The sequence below is a fragment of the Girardinichthys multiradiatus genome, chromosome 14 (genome assembly GCF_021462225.1).
Source record: "Girardinichthys multiradiatus isolate DD_20200921_A chromosome 14, DD_fGirMul_XY1, whole genome shotgun sequence".
Classification (NCBI taxonomy): Eukaryota; Metazoa; Chordata; class Actinopteri; order Cyprinodontiformes; family Goodeidae; genus Girardinichthys; species Girardinichthys multiradiatus.
In genome coordinates, this window is record NC_061807.1 from 26437723 (window position 1) to 26464952 (window position 27230).

The following is a 27230-nucleotide window of genomic DNA, read 5'->3' on the forward strand; positions in this document are numbered from 1 at the left end:
GCCGTAAAAGTGGTTAAAACACGGTTAAGTTTTTATTTTTCTAAATATCTCGGAAGATGAGGCTTTAATGTTGATAAATCAAGTTGTCAAATTTGTTTCTCACAAATTCTTTGGGTTTTAAAGCACTTTAAAAACAAAGGAAGTTGTTTTAAGGTCCTACCGGAAGTGGTGTTTCTTTCGGGAAAATGCTTCTGTACACAGACATAGTATTGTCCGCCCCCACTTGACCAGTATGTACAGAAACTAGAGACCCTCACCTTTCGAACGAGGTACGTCACGTGTTTGCCCGACGATTTCCTATGCCATAATTTCCGTGCCCAACGGAGGTTATAAAATTAACAGTCTCAGCTGTTTTGCGCACATTACGTCATTACGCACAGCTGTAGTCCAAGTCAGCTTGTTGTTTTGCTTCGGCTGTGTTTTTTTTTGTTAGATTTCTTTTATAATAATGGCGCAGAAGAGGCAGATGACCGCTCTGGAAGCGTTGGAGGAAATTACCAGGTTGAGCGATATTGACATAGAGAATTATTCAGATACAGCTGTGGATTTTGATCAGGAAGAAGATGAGAATATATTGAGGTTTGTGTTTGTATTGTGTCAAAATGGGAAAATGTTCAGGAAAGATAATGCCTTTGCAAGGTTTCGGGTTTCTGTTAGTATAGAGAATTAGGATTTGTGTGTGGCTGAAAATTATTCTCTCCCTGTTTGTCCTTCCTCTGAAACCATGAAACAGCAGGAGAGCTTTCAAACAGTCACAATGTAGAATTCAAGGTGCATGTGGAGATAGACACAGAAGCACAAGCTGTTCAAAAACAAAAAAAGGAAAAAATTCCCTTTTGCCCCCCTTTTAACCTCACCCATCTCTTTGCAGTCGTTGAGGCAAACTGAAAACAGCAGAGTGACAGCAAGAAACCTCAGGGAAACAATGGAAATCATTTGGCTGGAAGGATTTTGTCATGCTCGTGTAAGCAATAAACAAAACAAAAAAAACAAAAACAAATTAAGGCTTATTGGGGATCTGATTGAGGTACCATTACGAAAAGCATATGTTTCCACTGTTGGAATGAACATGTTGCTTTGCAAAGAAAGTGCTTTATGGACAAACAATGTTAAATTCCTGTTGACATTTGCATTAATTTTGAAACAACTCCAGATATGAATCTTTGGAGAAAAAGTGTTGATTCTGTTGGAAGCCAGCAAAGAGCAGATGGACAGTTGTCCTCTGTGTAAGAGAGCAAGAAAAGCCCTTAACTGCTGATCCTCAGGCTTCGTGATGGAACTTATTTTTGCCTGAACATGACTTGGCACTTCAATCTAACTGGTGCTGATGCTGAGGAGGATTTAGGAAATCCTGAAGGGAAAACACACTTGCCAATGAATCTATTCAGAGAGTAACAGAAATAAAACCCTAACACACAAAACAAAAATTGTGTTTGAGGGGAGAAGAGTGTGCATTGTGATAGAGAAAGGGTATAGTTTTGATCTGAGATAGTAGACAGTACTTATTCAGTCAATTTCAACCTACTTAAGGGGGCTTTTAGTGCCTGCTTTGATTTCCAGTATTTTTCAGTGATCTACCTTCACCAATCATAAAACCTGACATAAAAGTATGATGGGTTGCTAAATAGTGTGCTGGTCCGTATTTTGCTGCCAAAATAACCCTGACCTCTTAAGGGATGGACACCTCTAAACCGCCACCTTAACGTGGTGGAGGGGTTTGAGTGCTCAAATGATCCTAGAGGCTATGTTGTTTGGGGCCTAAATGCCCTGGTAGGGTCTCCCATGGCAAACAGGCTCTAGGTGATGGGTCAGACAAAGAATGGTTCAGGAACCCCTCATGAAGAACAAAATATCGAGGCACGTGACGTCGCCCGGTACGGCGGAGCCGGAGTCCCACCCTGGAGCCAGGCCTGGGGTCAGGACTCGTCGGAGAGCGCCTGGTGGCCGGGTTGCTCCTCGCGGGACCCGGCCAGGCAAAGCCCGAACGAGAGACGCGAGGCCATCCCCCAGTGGGCCCACCACCTGCAGGGGGAACCATGAGGGACCGGTGCAAAGAGGATTGGGTGGCGGACGAAGGTGGAGACCTCAGCGGCCCGATCCCCGGATGCTTAGGCTGGCTCTAGGGACGTAGAATGTCACCTCGCTGGGGAGGAAGGAGCCTGAGCTTGTGTGGGAGGTCGAGAGATATCGACTAGAAATAGTCGGGCTCGCCTCCACGCACAGCGTGGGCTCTGGAACCCATCTCCTTGAGAGGGGTTGGACTCTCTTCTACTCTGGAGTGGCCCATGGGGAGAGGCGGCGGGCTGGTGTGGGTTAGCTTGTTGCCCCCCAGCTCAACCATCTTGTGTTGGGGTATACCCCAGTGGATGAGAGGGTCGTATCCCTGCGCCTTGGGGTTGGGGAGAGGTCTCTGACTATCATTTCAGCGTACGGGCCGAGTGGTAGTGCAGAGTACCCGGCCTTCTTGGTGTTCTTGTCGGGGGTGCTGGATAGTGCCCCTCCCGGGAACTCCATTATTCTGCTGGGGAACTTCAACGCCCACGTGGGGAACGACAGTGACACCTGGAGAGGCGTGATTGGGAGGAATGGCCTCCCTGATCTGAATCCGATTGGTGTTTTGTTATTGGACTTCTGTGCTAGTCACGGATTGTCCATAATGAACACCATGTTCAAACATAAGGGTGTCCATCAGTGCACTTGGCACCAGGACACCATAGGCAGGAGGTCGATGATCGACTTTGTTGTCGTATCATCAGACCTTCGGCCGCATGTTTTGGACACTCAGGTGAAGAGAGGGGCTGAGCTGACCACTGATCACCACCTGGTGGTGAGTTGGATCCGCTGGAGGAGGAGAAAGCCGGACAGACTTAGCAGGCCCAAGCGCATAGTGAGGATCAGCTGGTAACGCCTGGTGGAGCCCTCGGCCAGGGATGTATTCAACTCCCACCTCCGGGAGAGCTTTGACCAGATTCCGGGGGATGTTGGAGACATAGAGTCCGAGTGGACCATGTTCTCCGCATCTATTGTCGATGCTGCGGCCCGTAGCTGCGGCCGCAAGGTCTGCGGTGCCTGTCGCGGTGGCAATCCCAGAACCCGGTGGTGGACACCGGCAGTAAGGGATGCTGTCAAGCTGAAGAAGGAGTCCTATCGGCTGTGGTTGGCTTGTGGGACTCCTGAGGCGGCTGACGGGTACCGTGAGGCCAAGCGTGCTGCGGCCCGGGCTGTGGCAGAGGCAAAAACACGGGCCTGGGAGGAGTTCGGTGAGGCCATGGAGAAGGACTACCGGTTGGCCTTCTGGCAAACCGTCCGGCGCCTCAAGACGGGGAAGCAGTGCTTCGCCAACACTGTTTATAGTGGGGGTGGGAGACTGCTGACCTCGACTGAGGACATTATCGGGCGGTGGAAGGAGTACTTCGAGGATCTCCTCAATCCTGCCATCACGCATTCCGTGGTGGAAACAGAGACTGGGGACTCGGGGTTGGACTCTTTCATCACCCAGGCTGAAGTCACCGAGGTGGTTAAAAAGCTCCGCGGTGGCAAGGCTTCGGGGGTGGATGAGATCCGCCCTGAGTACCTCAAGTCTGTGGATGTTGTAGGGCTGTCATGGTTGACACGCCTCTTCAACATTGCGTGGCGGTCGGGGACTGTGCCTCTGGACTGGCAGACTGGGGTGGTGGTCCCCCTTCATAAGAAGGGTGACCGGAGGGTGTGTTCCAACTACAGGGGATCACACTCCTCAGCCTCCCTGGTAAGGCCTACGCCAGGGTATTGGAGAGGAGAGTCCGGCCGATAGTCGAACCTCGGCTTCAGGAGGAGCAGTGTGGTTTTCGTCCCGGCCGTGGAACACTGGACCAGCTCTATACCCTCTACAGGGTGCTCGAGGGTTCATGGGAGTTTGCCCAACCGATTAACATGTGTTTTGTGGACCTGGAGAAGGCATTCGACTGTGTCCCTCGTGATGCCCTGTGGGGGGTGCTCCAGGAGTATGGAATCGGGGGCCCTTTATTAGGGGCCATCCGGTCCCTGTACGAGCGGAGCAGGAGTTTGGTCCGCATTGCCGGCACTAAGTCGGACCTGTTCCCGGTGCATGTTGGACTCCGGCAGGGCTGCCCTTTGTCACCGGTCCTGTTCATAACTTTTATGGACAGGATTTCTAGATGCAGCCAAGGACCGGAGGGGGTCTGGTTTGGGGACCGCTGCTCCTCCACATCGAGAGGAGCCAGTTGAGGTGGCTCGGGCATCTATACCGGATGCCGCCTGGACGCCCTCCTCGGGAGGTGTTCCAGGTACGTCCCACCGGGAGGAGGTCCCTGGGACGGCCCAGGACACGCTGGAGGGACTATGTCTCTCGGCTGGCCTGGGAACGCCTTGGGCTCCCCCCGGAGGAGCTGGAGGAGGTGTCTGGAGAGAGGAACGTCTGGGCGTCTCTGCTGAGTCTGCTGCCCCCGCGACCCGGTCCCGGATAAGCGGAAGTACATTTTTTAAATCTTTTTTTTAAACTTTCAGTATTCTGTGCATAAATTTTATTTTTCATGCACACGGGAGCTCTTGACTAAATGCACGGGAATATTAAGAAAACCATGATGCTTGATAACAAGTTTCCCTTTATAAAAGGCTGATTACTGACAATGAGATGATGGTCTCTCTTTTTTGAAATGTTTAGAAGATCCATGACTTCATATTTTGTCTGCACCTGATTGACTGAATGATAGGAAGTACACCCTCCTATGCACTCTCTACCAATCCCTTGAAACCATTGTCTCTTTCTATTAGTGTCTCTACCCTCAGTGATTCCAAGAACACAGTTAAGGCTTTTAAGCATATTTCATATCCTCACAAAAGGAACTTTGACACCAAGGTTAATCTACCTGTATATGTAGCCTTTAGCCCAAAGGTACATGCTGTATAAGCTCTTCCAGTGGAGTATGCATGACACAGCACTGCTGACCAGGATTCACAAATTAGTGTGTGCAGCAGACATACTGAAATCTCTGGGGCTCATCAATAAGTTTGATTTTAATCAGATTTAGAGAAGGTGCATTCTGAGCACAATGTTTGATGATTCATAACAGGCCTAATTAAATGATAATCAACTGAGTGGGTCCCGCTTATCAAGCCTGCAGGCAAGTAGAATAAATTTGTTGTCAAGGGGCTTTCATCAGCCCATCTCTCCAATCTAACCAGAAAAGCCTTGATTAACACAGGTCTTAAATTCAACCTGAATGCATTCAGCACCACATGATAAATTCTTTCTAACCTCACCATTCATCCCCTTATCAGAAGCAGAGGTGAAGCAAGAGACCACCAGATCTTTGTTTTGGGTTGCTTTACATGGGCAGATAACACAGGTTTTCAGTTTGCTGCAAATCAAATTGTCACCCCTGTGAAGTTAAAGAGTTATAAAAAACATCAGATATACCAATTAAATCACATTTCTTACAAATTATTTCTTGTTTTGACTTTATATATCCATGGTAAGATGAAGCCCAGCTTATCCAGCATGATTACTTTTAATAACTTGGTTCTGAATCTTCAGAAAGGACAAGACACCTAGAGGCTTTTCCCAGAATCCAGCGGTCAGGTACTTCGAACTCTACATTTGTTTCTTCAAAACCATTTAACTTTACAATACCGGTCAAAGATTTTAGACACGCTTTCTCACTTAATGGATTTTTTTATTTTCATGATTATTTATATTGTAGATTCTCACCAAAGGCAACAAAACTATGAATGAACACACATGAAATTATGTAGTAAACAAAAAGTGTGAAATATCTCTAAACATTTTTATATATTAGATTCTTCAAAATAGCCATCCTTTGCTTTGCTTACTGTTTTGCTCTCTTGGTATTCTCTCCATGAGCTTCATGAGGTGGTCACCTGAAATAGTTTTCCTAAGAGTCTTGAAAGAACTTCCCAGAGATTCAATGAGACACGGCCAGAAGTTAATATTTCAGTCATCACAGCAGGGGGCAGCTACTTTAAGGAATCTGAAATATAACATATTTAAAGTTATTTTACAATTTTTTTGTTTGCTACATAATTCCATATGTGTTCATTCACTGTTTTGATGCCTTCAGTGATGATCTATGTAAATAGTCATTAACATAAAGGAAACCATTAAATGAGAAAGGTGTTCTAAAACATTTTACTGGTAGTTTAAATTTCAACCAACTAATGATTATCTGAACACAAAATTTCAATTCCTTTGGAATTTATTTTTAAGTAGCTAAATATCATACTTATGTTTGGCTTATTTCTTTAAGTAGCTAATCAGTAATCTTAGTGTGATTAATAATATGTGGAAATATAATGACCACCGCCAAAAACTTCCACACCAAACAATACGTCGTGATTAGACCCTTTATATTTAAAAATGATATACTCTGGCCTTCTAGTGGGTTAGGGCTCCCAGCTGTGGAGAAGTGCACACACCTCCAAATTGCACAGCTGATCCAGTATTCCCCACAACAACTAGGAGTTGCAATATGGTGCCGGTTTGTGAGGCTTGCCATATATTGTTGCCTATGATTTGCTTGTTTGTGCTGAGTTTTAACATAAATATCAACCCTCTAATGGTGTATGCTCACCAAAGTTTGCACCTGTACCATGTTTTGACTCCACCTCTCCGGCAAAAGCACACCCGTTGCTGGGGCAAACACAGAGGTCAGCTGGTGAGATTAAATGCTGCTCTAGGATGTTTTTCTCCAGGTTCTTGCAAAGGTTTGAGTCGATGTGTTGCGTAACTTTGATTACCAATCTAAGCTGATAATTATTTTATTTTTTTGCATTTTATGCATTTAAATAAAAAAAGATGCTTGTTGTACAGTACAGTTTGTGCCACACATTTTAACTACGAACCAACAATCGGATGAATAAACACTTTATTACTGCAACTTCTACTACTTTTATGTATCTAAGGCAACCACGTTAGATTTTGAAATTGGTATGGTTGAGGAGACCTCCGCTTTTCCAAGGTAGAGTTCTAAATTCCGTGGGATTACAGATTATTTTTCCCTCTTTAAGGATTTCTTTTCATCTATTGCATACTTCAGATCAGTTGGAGTAGGGAAGCATCTAAAACTTGTTGGATGTTAGTTTTTGGACTGGGTCTTGTGTGTGTGTTTTCCTTTATTTGTGGATTTGTCAAGTATTTATTTTTCATATTTGTTTCATTCCTTAGTTTTAAGCTTCCTTGTAGATTTGTTCTGTACTTTAGTATTTCATGTGCATTTCTATTCTGCTCTGAGTTGCAGTCTTCAGTTACATTTGATAGAGTTTAGTTTCTAATTTCCTGTTTCTTTGTTAGCTTTTAGTTCACAATTGGTAGTACTTAGGTATGTATGAAGAATGTAGACATCACACAGCAGTCCACTGTTTATGGAAGTAATAATGGATGTCGACGTCTCTGTGTTATTATTAAGTTGTTGAGCAACGGAAGCTGACAATAAATGTTATGACCAAGAAACAAGACGAAGAAAGGTAAAAAAAAAAGAGAGCACAACTATTAACAATGGACTTCTGTGGAGCAGTCTTTGTGGATGTGTAGTCGGAGCCAGGACGATGACGTAAAAGTTGGATGAAATTGGACACATATCTGATTCTGTACCACATATGAAAGTGGCAGCATTTTTTTGGAGGTGAAAATATCAGAATCGGGCTGTTCTGACTGCCATGAAAATGTCGGATATGGGTCGCATCTGCGTGCAGCATGAACATAGCCTTAAAGACTGGACTTGGGCAATGCTGCAACCCTTTCAATTGTATCCTTTTATTCTACTAATATGGAAGTCCTGATGCTGTTTCTGCCTTTGCAGTAAGGCTAAAACTGACAGTGGAGATGCAGAAACCTTCCATGTTTTTAGGGAAACCCCACAGATGACAGGATTGTGGAATCATCATTGTGCAGACATGATAACCGAGGCTATAGTATTATAATAGAATGGCTGCAAAAACAGGAAGGAAAAACCGTCTTTATCTAGCCTGAAGGGACATAATCCGTTCCTTGTGGTCTATGTAGCCGACATCTTCAGAACATTCTGTTTAAAACATTTTTAAGACAAAGACAGCAAAGATTTGCTTCTTGAGGCCTGTGTCACAAGACAAACTTCAAATGGTAAAACCGATTTATATGATGCACGGATTTAATACACACTACAAAAAGTGTACTAACTGAGTCACCACTACTGAAAGAAATAAAGTACATCAGTCTGCCTGTCTCCACCCTGGAATGAAGGGGACAAACTCCTGGGTCCGGGGAGGTAGTTGCCCCTCTGGGGTACCTGGACCTGGGAGGATAGAGTATGTATGAGGAGTGTGAGTGAGTCTATGGCATCCATTGTTGTTTGTCTTTACGTTGGGTGCGTGGGTGTGAGTTTTTTGTGTGTACACATGAGCGTGGGAATGTATGATTGTGACTGTGTGTGCCTGTTTTTGTGTCAGGTTAGGTCAGGTCTGTGGCTCCTCACACTCGCTATTGCATATCTTTATGGAGAAACCTTATACACACAAGCACGCTCACACTAATACCCAACGAAGACGCAGTTACCACCGAATACATCTTGCATTCATTAGTACCGTGCACGTTTCGGTAACAATGCTGTTATTATATATGTTTCTGCAGGCGTAGAATCAGTCTCCTCAGCTGTTATCTTGTATTCTCTGCACCCTTCTTTCTCTCCACTATTGTTTTCTCCTTCTCTCCCTTTTTCCTTTTTGCCCCACTTCTCTCTCTTTCTTGCTTCTTTTTTTCTTTTCGTTTCCGTCTCCATGTCCATTGCAATTGAAATAATCCCAAAGCAGTTTCTAATAAAGTTACTTTTATGAATATCAAGCAGAGCATTATAGCATTAGCCGTAATGCTCTTCTTGTGAAAGTAAATCTGTTGGGCTTCTTTTTGTCACTCAGACAACAATTCTGAGTGCTACTCTGAAAATTTTAATCCATCATAATGACAATGTGGCAGAAGAATCAGAACACAGAACCAAAAACTATGGATTTAAGAAAACACCAACGTTTCTGAGGTGTAAATCCACTAGAAGCTCAAAGGTGTAAATTTATAGTAGCAGTGTTTGTTTCTTATCCTTCCACAGTGGTTGATGTTGTTCCTCATGCCCGTCATCATATATTTTTTTGAATTCTAGAGTCCATTAACACACCTCTACTGCTACACCAGGAGCTGCCTGCTCTGATCTAATATTCAAAACTTTAATTTTCTTTTTTCATTAGCTGTGTGTGTAATTAATCTGTATAATGTTTTATTTTGTGAACCAGGTTACTGAGATAGATGAAGTTTTCAATAGTATTCAGATTTATATGAATATAACAATGTTATGTTTTGTTGATCTGTTCTTTTTTTTTAGAAACAACACAAAGCTTAAACATGATTTTTTTTTCTGTCCCTTAGTGGACAACAGAAGCAACTTAACCCATTTGAATGGAATTTTAGAGCATCTCTGATAATCATAAATGTTTGTATTTGTCAGGATCTGCCATTTTGGGTTTTTTGTTAGTGTACTTTTTCTCTGTTAGGTTTTTTTTTCTGTTCCTTCTGATTAAGTAGTTACTTCTGTTAAGTTATCACTTTCTAGATTCTTGTGTTCATGTGTTGGTTTATTTTCCTTTTAGGTCAGAGTTTCCCCACGTTTTGTTATCTAGCCCAGTTTCCTTTTGCTCTGTCCCTCTTGTTTACCCTTCTCTGCAGTCAGGTCTCATCAGTTGCAATTAGTCACATTCCCCTCTGTCTCCCTGCTACCCAGTTTCTCACCTGTTACCATTTTCCTCTGATTGCTTTCCCCTCTCTCTCATTGGTCCATACTCCACCTCCCTCTGTATATTAGTTTGGTTGTTATCATTGTTCCTTGCTTGGTCCTCCTGTTTACTCCCCATGTTGCCATCCTGCTTCATGAACGTGTACTGAAGATCCATGTAAGTGTTGCTTACCTTTACTATTAAACGAGAAGAATCCTCTCAATATGGCAATGCTGCTTCAGAGTGTTCATCTGCATTATGGTCCAAAACAACCCAGCATTATGACAGTTTTTGTTTAAATCTGCCAACAGAACCCATCTTTTGAAGCATGCAAGAGAATGTTCCAAGACAGCAGACACATTAACATAGACAAATTTATTCATTTTGATGTGTTATTTACTGAGTGCCAAGATAAAACACTTTGCTTCTCATTTTCATTGCAAAGTAGTAATGACTATTGCTTAAGCTCTGAGTGCTCCCATCTAAAATAATATCCCAGAGGAGGAAACAGAAATTTAGAACAATAGATGGCAATTTTCTTGCGCTAAATCTAAAGCCATACTGGGCCCGGCCCCCAAACAAGAAATTATAGTAGCGTATAATAGCTTTTGTTGCTCTGCTTCTCACCATCACTGCTGTACTCATACTATCTATTACTGGTAAAGTTAAAAAGTGCAAAAATACATTCTTAAATATATGCCAGCACTTTTTTAAAAATGAATCTGTTCGAAATAATCAATATTTCTGTTCCAAAGTTTATATATATTGTTTTGTGATTGTAATGTATCAGCTCTAGCAGGGCTGAACTGTTTTGCAGACATTACCTTGCAGCAAGAATGCTCTGGGGTCAATTCCTGACCATGGGTTTTTATTTTATGTCCTCTCATTTTGCACAGAATTTGGGAAAAATGCCTTCTTTTATTCTGCTCCATCTTCCTGGAATATACTGCTGCAAGAATTAAAATGGTTCACCTTGATCGCTAAAAAATAGAAAAATCATAGTTTATATTCTGTTTAGAAGTTTTTTTTTGTACTTTGTTCCTTTTAAATGCCAAGGTGAAGTTTTATGATTATTGTGTTTGTGTACAGGTCTGTAAATGAGATTAAAATTAAATAATGTTTGCAAGTTTTTCATGTGCATTTGTGGCTTCTCTCTGGGTGCTCCAGCTTTTTGCCACAGTCCAAAAACATGCATGCGGGGCTGAATGGGTGTTTAGATTGCCCTTAGGAGTGAGTGTGTGTGCATTGTTGTTGTTTCTGTGTGCTTCTGTGTTGCCATTTGATGGAGTGATCTGTCCAGGGTGTCTCTCGGCTAACAACCGCTGTTGATAGTCGCCACTGATGCATGAGTGCCGACCCGGGCGATACCCTCCTACTCCCCCACCCTCCAAACAAAAAATTGCATTTGCACAAGATAATTTTTTTTCCAACTTATCAGAACTATTGAAAGCTAAAATCATATTTTCTAAGAAATCAGGTATTGGGCTTTTAAAAAACAGATTTTAGCTGTGAGCTAATTTAAAAGACCTCATGATGGTGAGACTTAGCAATACAGTTTACAGTCACAAGTCTCCACAAACGTGGTCCAATTTGGACATTGCAGAACCTTTCATCAGATGAGCTGAAGAAAACAATTTTTATTAGCCTAATCTTGTAGTTGAAACAGGACATTTACTCCTCCAACAGATGGAATATTTAAAAACCTTTTTTATGTGATTTATTTCACATCGAAATGTGCTGAGGGTAAAATGCCTCAGGATTTCTGAAATTACTACATGCAGACTTTAATGTCCCTTATTGGCCATGTGATCTTTTTAACATGGTTCTTAAGCTTCAGTATGTTCTCTAGCTATTAAGTTCCTCTGCTGGTTTGTGTTGGATCTATCTTGGCAGAAATCTTCCTAACCTGCGATAAATTGGAGCTTTTTGAGGAAAGTAAACCAGGCAATGGGATAAAGACGTGAAGCCACCACAAAATCATAAAATATCACAAGACCATTTGGTTCCTCAATTACTGCAGTAAAAACGATAGATAAATCCCAATAAAACATATCATCACGTTTGCACAGATACAAGGTTATTTTTTTTTTATAGATAAGTCAAAATAATACAAAAGAGAGAATTTTATGCATTTTTCAGCTTTTTATTTTTCTGCAATGTTGACATCCATTTTAACAAGAGTTTCTTGCCCTTGATTTTTATGCTGTCAAATGAAACATAATGTCCTGAAAGAAACAATAAAACAAATCTATTCCGAGTTATTTCTTTCAGCTGGGAGGTTGTGAATGGTCAGTCAAGGACATCTTAGCAAAGCAGATATTTTCACTGAAAGTTATAAAAAAGTAATATCTCTACATATTTGATTCTGCACTAAAGTAGAAAGTGAAGGAAAAATCTATGTTTTTATAATATCCTGAAACATAGAGCAAATGATACAGAAAATGAAGATCAAGATTTCAGAATGCTGACTCCTAAGCTCTTTGCATCACTGTATGCTCATACATCCTGACTTATGCTGCAAAACTGACACTTTAAATCTATTTGATAGCATTAGTGAACTTTCATAATAAATAAATAATCCAAGCTGGTCTAATGACTTTGTATGAAAAGAGCAAACAACTAATTGAAATGGGGAAAAAAAATAACTCGAATAAACTCATCAAGACTCAACCTGATGAATGTTAAACTGCTTGACTTCAGAACAAAGACAGATAGCGGAGGGCAGCTATTAACTAATGTGCATGTGAACAAGGAACCTACTGATATTTCATTTGCTTTGAAGACTCAAATACAAAGAAATGTATCATTAATAGCAGGAAGCTGTCACACGTGGTGCAGCTCAGGTTAGATTCTCTGTGACATGTTTCAGTACCTGATGCTGTGTCTGTGGAAATATGTTATATAAAGAAAAAGAAATTAACTATAACTTTAAACAAACTTATTATGAATCAATGAAAATGATAATTGTAGTAATCACATCCTGTGCAGATTGGTGGCTTACTTCAAAGGGCTCAGATCACAGGTTTAGCAATGTTATGCCAGTTCATTCTTAATAAGAACTAGTTCTAAATTCAGTTCAGCCAGGTCAAAATTAAGTGATTCATGTTCATAGTTCCCCGCCTAAATATTTTGAACTAATTTCACAGCTTTAACTTGAACTTGTCAGGTTGCAGGTTGTGCAGTTTTCTTTTGCTGCTCTAGCAGGTTAATTTGGAGGGTGGGCTGTGCAGCTGCGCTCTCTCACACCTGGTGTGCAATCAGGCTCATCTGGAAGCTTTAAAGGAGGAGGCTGCAGATCAGTCGACGGCTGAGTGTCAACCTTAGTGGTACCTCCAGTCCTCTGTGCCTTGCTGTTTCCTGACTTCTTGTGAAGAGATCTCTAACGTGTATTCTGTTCTTTTAAGGTGCCTTGGTTACCTGAATGCTGTTCCTGGACCCTCTTCTTTCACGGTCAAGCTCAGGTTAAAACCTCCCCGGATTCCATCTCTCTGGATCTGAGTCGCACTCCGAACTTCCGAACCCAAGCCGAAAACCCTGTCTGCCCTCCAACGAACCAAACCTACACCAACAAGCAAAACAAGCCGCCTCCTCGACCTGACACCCTCCTGGACCAAAAACTCAATTCTCACCGTAAGCAGTTATTCACTCTCCCAATTCCTCTCTGCTTCTGGTCAACTATCTCACCGCTACTTCTTTCCATAGAAGGCGAGGCTGAACCGGTCCCTGAGAGTTCCTGCCATACCGAATATCATTACTGCACAAAAAATAAAACCTGTAAAACAATCAGCTGTCTCAAGTTTCTGCATGTGGGTCAAAAGAATTGAAAAAACTGACAGAACACTCAGCCCAGTCTGACCCAGCCGAAGCCTCAAGATCAGTACTTAACGAACAGAAAACATTACTACTTACCCACGAGTGTGTCCTACGAAGTTTGGTAAACAACAAAACCAAACGACTCAAAACATGGAACAAATCGCAGCATTACTAAACAGTATGCAAACTAACCCTCCACCTGTTTCTTCTCCTACAGAGACCCCTAGCGTTCTGGCCCCGGCAGTGCAACCTCACTCTACCCCTTGTGACGTCACTATACCTACTCCTGAACTTTTCTGTGGTGAAATCGGACAATGTGGTGGGTTCCTTTTACAAATTACCCTGGTCTTTAACCGCTCACCCCAATCCTTCCCCAGTGATGAGACTAAGATCTCCTACATGATGGCGTTGTTTCGGGGAAAGGCTTTAAGATGGGCCGAAGCCCGCTTTCAACAGTATTCTCGTTTTGAATGCTCTTTCCAAGAATTCATTAATGAATTAAAGCTCACTTTTGATCACAAACCCAGTGACACAGACGTTTCCAGAAAGATGTGGAGTCAGACAGGGTAATCAGTCTGTTTCTGAATTTTCCATTGAGTTCCACACCCTCGCTGCATCTTCAGGCTGGAATCCCAGCGCTCTAAAAGGAGCCTTTTCCTCACTCCCTAAATGACTCTTTAAAGGAGGAATTTGTTCTCAGAGATGAACCCAGATAATCGGGTGTGTCCCAGGTGGGACACACCCGATTATCACCCGTGGAACGTCAACAAAGGCTTGTAAAAGGTGAATGTCTGCAATGCGGGTCGAAGGGACATTTTAAGGGTGCCTGTCTGCTGCAGCCAAAAGACAGGGTCCACCAGTAAATCCGGGAGCATTGGTGGACCAAAACGAAATATCAGGTGAGAAATTCCGACCCACTCTATCTGGCACCATCATGTTAAATCAAGTCTGTTTCCTTCCCTGCATTGATTGATTCTGGGTGTGAACAGAGCATCATGAACACTACATTTGTTACACTCCACAACATTAAGACTGTCCCTCTTCCTGTCCCCATTAAGGTTTCTGCCCTGGGAGGACAAAAATTACCCTGGATTACACACCAAACCATCCTGTTGGAAGTCATCTCTGGCAATCATTTAGAGGTTTACAGAATTTTATGTCTTCTCACCCCAATCCATCCCTGTTCAATTTGCTTCAAAAACATAATCCCCACATTAATTGGAACAAACTTACAATTGACTCCTGGTCCATACCCTGCCTCTCCTCCTGCCTCCAGTCGGCTGTTCCTCCTTGTCCTCCGCCAGTTAACAGTGTAGAGGATGACCCCGTTGCTCAAATTCCTCCAGAGTACCATGACCTCAAGGAGGTGTTTGGTAAGAATCAGGATCTCACTCTGCCTCCCCATCATCCATACGAGTGTGCCACAGATGCGCTCCCTGGGGCCCCCCACCTTCCAGTCGTCTTTACAATCTGTCCAAACCAGAAAGAGAGACCATGACAAAATACATAAATGAATCCCTAGCTGCAGGCATCATTCGTCCCTCCTCATCACCAGTGGCCGCAGGACTCTTCTTTGTTTCCAAGAAGGACGGTTCACTCCATACCTGCATCGATTATTGAGGACTAAACAGCATAACAAAGAACAAATACCCCCTTCCTCTGATTTCCTCCGCTTTTGAACTGGTCCAAGGCTCCACTATTGTCACCAATTTTGACCTCGGTAATGCCTATCATCTTGTCCGCATTCGACAAGGTGACGAGTGGAAAACAGCCTTCAGAACACCACTCGGACATTTCAAATATTTGGTGATGCCTTTCGGCCTTACCAATGCTCCTGCTGTGTTCCAGGCATTAATGACGTCCTCTGGGATTTTCTAGACAGCTTTGTTTTCGTTTACCTAGATGACATCCTAATCTTCTCAAAAAACCTCCAAGAACACAAGACACATGTCGGCCTGGTCCTTCAACGTCTCTTGGAGAACAGACTTTATGTTCAAGCCAAAAAGTGTGGCTTTCACCTCTCTTCAGTGACTTTTCTGGGCTACATTTTTTAGGGCGGACAGGTCCGAGCTGAACCAGAGAAGATCAAGGCTGTACAAGACTCGCCCATTCCTGAGACTCTCAAGCAGCTACAGCGCTTACTGGGGTTTGCAAATTTTTATAGGAGGTTCATTAAAAATTACAGTCCTGGTCTCCTAAAGCTCAGTCAGCCTTCTTCGAACTCAAGAACCGATTCTCTTCCGCCTCTATTTTGGTCCAGCCGCAACCTGACAAAGAATTCCTTCTAGAGGTTGACGCCTCGGAATCTGGCATTGGAGCTATCATTCAACGCTCTGATTCAGATCATAAGCTTCATCCTTGTGCCTTTTTCTCCCATCGTTTGACACCCACCGAACGAAACTATGATGTGGGGGATCGAGAGTTATTAGCCATAAAACTGGCTTTTGAAGAGTGGCGTCACCTACTGGAGGGGGCAGTGTTTCCTGTGCAAGTATTCACTGACCGTAAAAATCTTTCATACCTACGGTCCACCAAACGCCTCGACAGTCTAGATGGTCTCTATTTTTTTCTCGCTTTCACTTCAACATCACTTATCACCCTGGGTCTAAAAACCTCAAACCAGACTCCTTGTCTCTGCAATTTTCCCCAAAGACAAGGAGCCCCCTGAACCCATCCTGCCTCCTCACTGCACCATTGTAGCCCTTGAAAGATTTGTCGTCCGAACTTGACCCAGGTACATCCTTGGACAAAAAGCAAGGAGGAATACTCAAGTTTAAAGCGATGGGAGATGCAGAAGCCTAAATTACCAATGTGGTTCATCACAAAGCTGAATTGCGTCTCTACTGCCTGAGCTCGCACACTGACACTTATGACACACCACACTGTGGTGCCTTGAGAGTATTCCAGAAACTGATGATTTAATGGGTTTTTCATGCACAACCATCTCTCAGGTTTACTAAGAATGACTGAAAGAGACAAAATATCTTTTGAGCAACAGCTTTGTGGACCAAAACTCATTGTTGAAAAACCCATTAAACCCATGAAAAACCCATTAAATCATCAGTTTCTGGAACCAAGATGGCGCAGACGATGGCAGCCTCGGAGCTTCGCTCTCTCTTTGTTTTTGTATTTTGTGTGTTTTTATGTTTTTCGAGCCACAGTACTGTGGTGTCGGGCCACAATCCTGTGGTCTCATTCAGTAGAGAGCAACTTCTCAACATCAGAGAGTCCTCTCTTGGGATTTTTTTCACCGTCTTTCATTGATCCGAGGTTCACTGAGCTCCTGGCAAGCGGAGCTGCGGCTCTATTCGGGATACTGCGCCGAAAGCGTCGGAGGGGAAAGCGTGCTGGCGCGCTGGTGAAGCTCCGCAAAAGAGGACTTCGCACACCACTGCCTTCAATCCACCTGGCAAATGTCTGCTCTCTAAGCAACAAGATGGACGAGCTGCTTCTTCTCACCGGTAAAAACACGGACCTCTGTGGATCCGCGGTTCTCTGCTTCACCGAGACATGGCTGAGTGAAAACATCCCGGACCGCGCACTGCTGATGCCGGACTTCCAGATGCTCAGAGCGGATTGCAGCGCGGAGCTATCGGGGGAGAACCGAGGAGGCAGAATCTGCTTTTATATAAATTAAGGTTGGTGCAGAGACGTAAAAGTGCTGGGAAAAACATGTAGTCCGGATCTGGAGTCATTTTCCATAATCTGTAAACCGTTTTATTCACCGAGAGAGTTTTCCTTGTTTATAATAATTGGCTCATATTTTCCTCCGCATGGCTGCACTTCAGCCACGGAAAATCATCTTGCTGAGCTGATTACAGACATGGAGAAAAAATACACGGACTCTTTCATCATAATACTGGGAGATTTTAATAGAGAAAACCTCTCAAATGAACTCCCCAAATACAAACAGCATATTAAGTGTCCCACCAGAGACAAAAACACATTGGACCATTGTTACACAGCTTTAAAGGACTCATATCATGCTGTTACCAGGGCTGCTCTGGGTTTTTCGGATCAATATCTAATCCACCTCATCCCAACCTACAGACAGAGACTAAGAGCTTCCAAACCCAAGGTTCACACTGTTAAGAAGTGGACTGAGGAATCAAAGCAGATGCAATGCTTTGAATGCACAGACTGGACTGTTTTTGAAACTTCAGCCACTGACCTAAACCAACTAACTGATGTGGTGACACCATACATCAGTTTCTGTGAGGACATGTGTGTGCAGACCAAGACCTTCTGCACCTTTGGGAACAATAAGCCATGGTTTACTCCACACCTCAGGAATCTGCGCAGGGAAAAGGAAGAAGCTCACAGCAGTGGAGATTGGGCGCGGTACAGGCAGGCCAGGAACAAACTAACAAAAGAGATCAAAGCAGCCAAGAGAAGCTACAGTGAGAAGCTTAAGTACAGCCTTTCTACTGGTGACACTTCAGCTGTATGGACCGGTCTGAGAAACCTGACTGCCTATAGGAGCCCTCCCACCCATCCTGAACCGAGTCGTCTCCTGGCGAACCGTCTCAATGGCTTCTACTGCAGACATGACAAGAAGCCATTCACACCTCAAATCATCCCCTCCACATCCCATTCAGGAACAAATTCCTCCCATAAAGTAACCAACCCCCTACCTTCAGATCCTCTGCCTGCACTAAAGATCTCCGAGGAAGAGGTAAACAGGCTCTTTCAGCACATGAAAACAAAGAAAACTGGAGAACCTGATAACGTCTCCCCATCATGCCTGAAAGCCTGTGCAAATCAACTCGCTCCGATCTTCACAAGGATCTTCAACAAGTCACTGGAGACGTATGAGGTCCCCTCCTGCCTCACCTAGTACCTTGCAGAGCAACTTCCTGCTAAGGCTAGCATCTTCACTCTTTACTTTGAAATAACAGGTGTAGCGAGTTATGTATAGATATGTCAGGGATTCAGATGTGCATGTTTCAAATATACTATGATCAGGACCCTGATCCAATCCCAACTATTACTAATAACCTATTGGTCATAAAAATATCTAAGCCAGGAAAATTATAGGCCATATACAGTAATCTGTGAAATAAAGCTCAAAACATCCTAACAACAATGCCAAACTAAAAATTTAATGACTTTAGATATACTTAAAAGAACTTTAACACCAAACTGTAGAAAATGTCCACTGTTTCAATGTGGAGTAAAGCTGAAGTTTTTCTGGAACTTCCACCGATCAGCACCTTAGCTAAAAGATAAAAACTTCCCCTACAAGCATCATGACACTGGACACCCCAATGCTAAGAACATTCTGGATCATTTATTTGTCATTAAACATCCATCAATAGGCGGTACAGAACTTTATACCCTTTAATGAGATTATGCACATCTCATTACTTATCAGGTCCAAATGCTGCCAGGCAGGCTGCTCATATATTATCATCATTGATCACTGTGACTGAGTTCATTACAAAAGCACGGTGGACTGTTCTCACTACTAAACTACTGATGCCTTTTTCAAAACTCTAACTGCATTCAGCACAAGACATGAGTAAGTAAAAATCTTGTTTATAACAGATTTAGAGTTTTGAAATGTATATTTACTTAAGTAAATATAAATTTGTGCTTAACATCTTTTTGCACTTTTAGGATGTGTGGTGGATTCTAAATGCAGCATTATATAAAGAGATATGCACACGTTTTGCATAAGACTAAGTATACAGTATTATAGCTAGATCAAAGCTCAAGATTCTTTTGAGTGGGAGACAATGAGCCTAATTTAAAGGAATTAATCAGCATTCTGACCTAACTGAGATTTAATTTGTTTATGTTGTCAATTCAGACCACCCAAGCATACTTTTATATCTTAAAATGTGTAGCTAGCATATGGAGATATCTCTATCATTTTAGTCAAATAGAAACAGTAACAGTACACTGAATGTGGAAAAGATTTTCCTGATGCGGTGTCAGCCTCCATTTTGACACTGTGCTCAGCATTCAAAGGAAAATTCTGAGGTGTCTGCTAGTGTAACAAAGATGCTTTTCAGACAAACTCTCCAAATATGAAAGATCTGACAGTTAGCACAGCATCTGTCCCTCAAAACTGACAAGAATATGACTCAATGCAATGTGGCCAATTGCATTAGCTGTGAGATCCAAACATTAAGGGAGAATAAAATCCATATTACATATGCACAGATACCAGGTTAGTGTCAGCCCCTTGGACCTGCTGTCAACACAAATTCGCTGATGAAAATGTCATACAAAGATACTATATTTTTTCTTAAAACTGGAGAGATTGCAGGGCTTCTTTAAATTTCGATTGGGGTCTACATTTTATTATGATGTGGAGCATTCATCTGGCTGCTGAATGTGACTGCCCAAATAGGCTCACAAACCTGATTTGCATTTTGAGCTTTGGCATTTTAAAACTGTATTGCCCCTTTACTCAAATCGGGAGGCAGTTAACCTCAATAGACACAGGTTGAAGGTCACACATTAGATAAAACATCATAACATCCATTAAAATGCATTATTTATCATCCACTCATCTGAAAATTATATAGTTCAGAGATCAGGAAGCCATTATTTTAGCTTTTTTACTACAGAAGCTTCTGATTTTCCATTCATGTAAATTTAATAACGTTTGTGGCAACTTTTAATTAGCTTTCTTGTGTTAGGAGTCAGGAAAAATCTTCAGTTTGCTTAAAGATGTCCTTTATTTTCCTTGTTTAAAAAACAGACATGCACAGTATATTCCAGTTGATGGAGTAAATGAACAAATCCGGTTGAGAAATAACAGGACATGTCGAACTCAGTGAGTATTCATAAACTGTCTTTATTTATTCTGCTGTATTGCAATTCGAGACGGGCAGCTTATAAAAGATTTTTCCAGTTCCTGCTCAGTTTCTACACATGACATAATAATAATAAAATGAAATGCGATTTTATTTTGTCTTTCCTCCGTTTTAGCCTTCAGTGTTTGTTTGTAGTTTTAAAACTATATTGGGTCTCCAGTCCAAAATCCATGAGTGAATCTTGCATAATTGGCACCCTGGCCAGGCCTTTCTACATAAATACTGTATATGAGGTGTGTACATTCAGCTCACATGACAAGACCACTCATGATGTTGATTTTAGCAATTTTTTTGAGAAAACTAAAAACACACTTTTTTTCTTGAGTCGAGTAAAGGTTCACTAAATAACAAACTGTGTTTCAAACAATCTGTAATGAGGGTCGAATAATTTAGTCAAGTTTTCATTTATGCATTGCAGTTGTCTGGCTGGCCAAAATTTTAAAAATCTAAACCCCTTGCTGCTTGAACTGATTTAAAATTACATATATTAAAGCGATTTTAAATTTTGCTGTCAGGCTCTTAATTAGCAAGAGATTGTTCATTTAAATGTAGCACATACAAGAGATATAAATGTAGGTATTTATTTAAGAATTTAGCTAAATTAGCAATAATTGGCATGACCCCAACCACTAAAGGTGCTTCTAATTTGATCCCTGATATGTGTTGCATATGTGTGTTCCACTAATGCATTAACAAGCATTAGTGGTTTGCACATGCCACCTTGGTTTCATGGTGTTTCGATACTAATTTGCAACACTACAATACATGGAGTTAAAATGGATTTTTACAAATCTCTGTTCTGTGTAGACTAATCCAGTTAAGGTTTAATCCTTCAAAGAGTTTTTGATTTGCAGTTAAAAATAATCAAATATACTCTAGATTCCTTAAAAACATTGAAATGGTGTTTCTCCGATTTAAGAGGAACTAAACTCCAATTCCACTTCATTTTGCAGATAAACTATATAAACTGGGTCTTAAGTGTGCTATCTTTATGTTCACTCATCCCCACACTTGCGCCTGCCCACTTTGGTGGCATTTTTCAGACTTTTTCTTGGGATGGAGCTATTTTTTTCCATGGAGTTTAGATCCACTTCAAAGTCAATGCAAGCGACTGTCCACTGTCTCTACATCCTCATCCAGGAGGACTAAATGCTGCAAGGCACTGACTTGGTTCAATCTGCTGGGTTTCCTTAGATAGAAAACCTTTTAACTGAATTAACTGGAATATATGTACCCAACTTGAAATCTGTATGATTTGACTGAATAGACATTGTAACATGCCTTAAGACGATGTGTTGTGAATTGGTGCTATATAAATAAAACTGATTTGAACTGAATTTAATTGATGGCATGGCACCCTGTGCAGAGAGCAATATTACTCGTCTTAAAAACATATCAGAATTCACACAAATAACTCAAAACCCTTGAGTTATTTGTCTAAATGGGTTATAAAATGTCAGCCACTCTTAATCTTATGTATCAAATGAAGCTGACATTCTCATGTTTTTGTAATCAGGAGCAGAAAGATAATCCTCACTCCCAATGGCTTCAAAATGATCCTAAAGGCAGAAATGAAGCTGATGAAGGCTTTGGTGATTTCTACACTTCAGGTTCAGCAGTTTTGACTGGATATCAAAGAAGCACATGTTAAATGAGCACAAATGTAGTCCTGAGGCTTTTGGCAAGAAACTATGAGACAAAAGAGCAGGTTCAGCTCAGCATGAACCCCTTTCTTGACTGATCAAAATGAATTCAAACCTCTAATAAACCTGATTACATATTTCTTCACAAGTAATTTATGAACTATTCATTTAATTGGCCAGTTAGTATTGGAAGGGGACTGTATTAATGCATGTGAATTATGCTGAATCACATCCCATTTTGCTTCTTTGGAAAGTGATGACTCTTTCTGTACTTTATTTGTCAAATAATTTTTGTACTTGGACATGTACAATACTGTGCAAAAGTTTTAGGCAGGTGTGAACAAATGCTTTAAACAAAGAGTGCTTTCAAAACGTGTTAATCATTTATTTTCATCAATCAACAAAATGCAGTGAATGAACAAAAGAGGAATCTAAATCAAATCAATATTTGGTGTGACCACGCTTTGCCTTCAAAACAACATCAATTCTTCTAGGTAGACTTGCACACAGTTTTTGAAGGATCTCGGCTGGTAGGTTGTTCCAAAAATCTTGGAGAACTAACCACAGATCTTCTGCGGATGTTGGCTTTCTCACATCCTTCTGTCTCTTCATGTAATCCCAGTCACACTCATGATGTTGAGATCAGGGCTCTGTGGGAGCCACACCATCACTTTCAGTAATTCTTGTTCTTCTTTACACTGAAGATACAGTAGTTCTTAATGACTTTGGCTGTATGTTTGGGTTCACTTACTTAAAAAAAAAAAAAAAAATCATTTATATTTTTGAAGCATTCTTTGTTTACAGCATTTTTTCACACCTGCCTAAAACATTTGCACAGTACTGTGCATTACTGTGAAATTTGCTACCTGTCATTATTTTTTTAAAATAGATGTTCAAATCTTCATCAACTTATAATATCTGACAAAAACAACTTGAGTGAATGCAAAAACAGTTAAATTATGATTTCATTTATAAGGGAACCAGCAGCAACAACTTCCCTGAAGCGCTGGAGATAATGATAATGATTACTTCACTGTGGAGGAATTTCGTCCCTCTTTGATACAGAATTGTTTTAGTTCAGCGACACTAAAGGGCTTTAAAAAATTAATGGCCTCTTTAAGGTTATTGCAGCATCTCAATTGTATTTCAGTCCAGACTTTGACTATGCTACTTTAAAATATCCTTTTTTTATTTTTATTTTTATTTTTTTTAGCTATTTAGATGAGAACTTGCTGGTGATCTTTGGACCATTGTACTACTGTATATCCCAAGTGTGCTGGAGCTTAAGGTCACGTACTCGTGACATCCTCATCCCAGATTCTCTGGTAGAGAGAAGAATAGCAGGTAGTGTGATAACCCCAGACTATCATACTACCACCACCACGTTTGAACTTTGGTATGATGTTTTATTTTTAAACTGTTCTGTTAGTTGTACAACACAAAAATTCACCTTTGTCTTGTCAGTCGACAAATATATTCCCAAAAGGCTTAACCAAGATCAGTTTTTGGAGACAGGCTCATATGTTCTTTATGACCTGCCAAGGTATTTGCCTTGGATCTCTCCTGCCAATGATTTTTTTTTTATATACATTCTCTTTCTTGTTGCTGAATTATTGGCCTTAACCGAAGCAAGCGAGGGCTGCATTTCTTCAGATGTTGTTCTGGGTTCTGTTGTGACCTCCTGGATCAGTCATTGAAGTGCTTTTGGAAAATGCTGGTTGCCCAGCCACTTCCATTTGTGAATACTGGCTCTAACCGTGATTGACAGATTTCCAAAGCCTTAGAAAAGGCTTTGTAACCCTTTTCAAACTGACTGATGTCAATAACTTTATTTCATCTGTTCTTAAATTTCTTCAGATTGCAAAACAATGTGTTGCTTTTTGAAAACGTCTAGCCTCCTTCATGTTGTCAAACAGGTCACGTCTAAGTGATTTTCTGATTCAGTTTAGTTCAGAACAATTTTTAACTTCATGGCAAAAGAGAATATTGTGGTTTTTTCATTGCGTGATTTTTCAATCGGAAAGGACGATTCATTCACTAAGATCTGTTCATTCCAAAGCAGGTTCTGAGAAATAACACCGAACCCCTCCGACATTCTCCAGATTCTTTGTGGGAATGATCCTGACAGACATCAGCAGAGGAACTGGAGCCATTCATGAATGGCTTGTGCTTGCTATCTGCCAAAGCTTGGGATCTTGGATGAATCTCAACTCCAACCCACCATCATAATATTTCCTCTGTAAGGGATTTGTAAAGTCAATCTAAAACACTCTGAAAAACACCAAAGGAAACGCCTCACATAAAATAATTCGGTTGAAGCATGTTTGAAAAACAATGTCTGACCTTCATTTGTTCAATTTCATAGACTTTTTATTCATTGTTACCTTTGTCAGATTCAAGTTATTTCTGTGACCATTTTGGGTTTTTCTTTCATTAACCGAAGGGTACCAACAATTTTGTCCACGTGTGTAAGAGAATAAAATAGACCTTTGTAACTACTCATTACTGGATTTGTGGAAGCATGCTCAGACCTTCGAGTGTGTTGCTGGAAACGTCCACAGAAGGAGGTGTGTGAGGAAGCTGGTGAAGACAGACTTGTGAGAGAAAGATCAACAGTTCAGCTCACTGGATGAGCTAACAGGATTAGGCAAGGCAGTGAGTCATGCTCTCACCCCTGTCTGTCACAGAGGCAGGCGATGGGCTGTGCTGCTGAAGCTGCATAATCACACTTATTATTAAATATCACTTTTAGTATCAAAAGTCACAAAACTATAAAAGTGACAAGGATAATAACATCTATGCAAAACTACACTTTTTTTTTAAATACGTTTTTATACATTTGACTGGTCCCTCTACTTAGTTCTGTTTTTGTCTCTTTTAGTCGGTCAGACCTTAATTCTCTAACTTTCTTCTTCATCTGACTCAGCACTGAGCCAGCACAGAAATCGCCCCACTGTGATGTCATTAAACACTGACTAATGGAGTAGCTTGGAACAGTTTTGAAATCTTACAGAATTGTACAATAGCCATAAAAAGTTTATTAATAAACTGTTATAATAACTTTCTACTCAAAAACATGACATTGCAAGATCATCATCTGCAGGATAAATGCACATGGATAGATGGACCTTTAAGACATATCACACCTATGCCTAAAAAAATGTTAATTACCAAACTTTTTCAGACTCTGTATAGGAACACTGTAATGATTTTTGCACTAAAGAGGTAAAGAACCATTTGCCAAACGTTTAAGGGAACAGAACGCTTTAACAACAAGCAATGGCAGAGTTTCTGGGAGATTTTATTTTTGTGCAATATAGTTCCCAAGCCAATAACATTTTACCTTCCATGCTCCTTTTTTGCATGAAATGAAAAATATGGCAACACTAGACTCAAAATGCTGTTATGTTTCATTAACAGCGGGCAAAGCCCATTTCTGCATGGTGTATTCGCCCCTATATAACAAAAACATCATTCCTCAAAGGAAAATGATCTGAGCCAACGAATCATCACAGCGTTTTACATACATTTTAGGTCAGGCAGGAGCCTGCACTTTTTTAAAAGATTATATTAAAGTGTGAGCCTCTCGGTTGTAAAAATGTATCCTGAAACACACAAAGAACAACTGGTGATCCCAAAAAGAGATGTTATTAATCAAGAAGAACAAAAGCTAATAAAGCATTTTTAGAAGTTGAACTTTTTACAATCAGAAATAACTGGAGAGAATAACTTCTAGGTATTACTACATCCTCCAGGAACACTCAACAAGCTGACATGAATAAAATATGGAGTATTATAATCTGTGCAGTCTTAGAGGAACTACTTTTAATTCAGGAGGTGTGCAATGATGCAAGGAGAAACAATTTATAGACTAAATATCACTGGAAGAACACCAAAGGCAGTAAGAAAAATGTTTCATGAGACCCAACCTATTGGAGAAGCATTGATTTTTGTTTTTGTTTTATTAATAGGGTCATATTTTTCATTAATCCCACATTTGTGTATTAAAATGTTTTTTTATTGGTCTGATGTAATATTCTAATCTTAAATGCCATGTTTTCATTAACTGTGAGCAGAAAAATCATCATGATTAACACAAATGTCTTGAAAACATCAGTCTGTGTTTAATTAGTCTATGTTATGTTTCACTTAATAGAGTTCCTAAAATAAATGGACTTTTCAGTAGTATTTAAAGTTATTGAATGAGTCTGTATTTACATAACTCTATACACTTCTTGGCACCAGTGGCGGCATCAGAGGAGGTTCCCCCGCCTTGAATAACATTGGCCACCCCGGTGGCACCCCCAGATGTTGTAAATTGTTAATTTAACGACTAATGCTGAGTTGTCCATGGGTCCGTGAACGCACCTGGCTTTTCCTTTGTTATTGCACTTTTTTTTCATGTAGAGTACTTTTAAAAGTCTGCAATATATACATTTGAATTCATTTTAACAGCGTGATTGAACTTTGTCATTGTTGACAAGTGTTAAGTAAATAATTTACATAAAAATTATTATTTTAAGTGTATACTTTTGAATCGTTTTTTGTAAAGTTTTACGTTTTTAAAAATAAAAAAATATGTTATTTCAAAAAATGAAACTATTGTAGATGTCAGTCTGAAATAGTAATTTGTAAAAACAAAATAAAAGACAAGAGGTCTATGATAGTTTTTTGTAGTTCGCATTGTAAACTAATAGTACATCACAACATTCTTTTTTCTAAGTCACTCATTGGTTTTGATTTTGTGCCTCAAATCCAAACCAAAGCAGGAGATATTCTTCAGAAGTGTAAGGTACATCTGGATAAAGGTTTATAACGAATGAAATGGTTTAATGTTTCTTGATATTTACCTTTCAACGGAAAAACTTCTTTTTTATAATTTACTGACCAAAAGAGCTAAAACTGAAGTACAAAATACTTAAAGATATAATAAATGAATGAGGAAGGTATAAAAGTATAATCGAAAGAAAGAAAGAAAGAAAGAGTAAGTAAACAATTAAATAAATCATATTCCGATGATTGACTTGACACTCATTAAAATCAGAGACTACAGTATGATGACAGTCTGGCTCTCCAGCCTGTCAGCTATAAAAACAGATGCTGCACATCCTCCAAACTAACCACTACATTTACAAAACATACAAGCTCACCACTTGTGTGTGAGCGGATGATGCACCGATCTATCTTCCTGCTCCTG

At 40.8% G+C, this 27230-nt stretch overlaps 2 long non-coding RNA genes across 2 annotated transcripts; both read left to right on the plus strand.

Moving 5' to 3' along the window:
* The first annotated feature begins 224 nt into the window (after positions 1–224).
* LOC124881051 lies at positions 225–15940 on the plus strand. Its single transcript, XR_007041519.1, has 5 exons — positions 225–579; positions 13155–13380; positions 13453–13684; positions 13781–14462; positions 14622–15940. It is a non-coding gene; the product is annotated as an uncharacterized LOC124881051 (long non-coding RNA).
* Positions 15941–18315: 2375 nt separating this feature from the next.
* LOC124880298 lies at positions 18316–26560 on the plus strand. Its single transcript, XR_007041291.1, has 2 exons — positions 18316–20350; positions 23247–26560. It is a non-coding gene; the product is annotated as an uncharacterized LOC124880298 (long non-coding RNA).
* Positions 26561–27230: the final 670 nt, after the last annotated feature.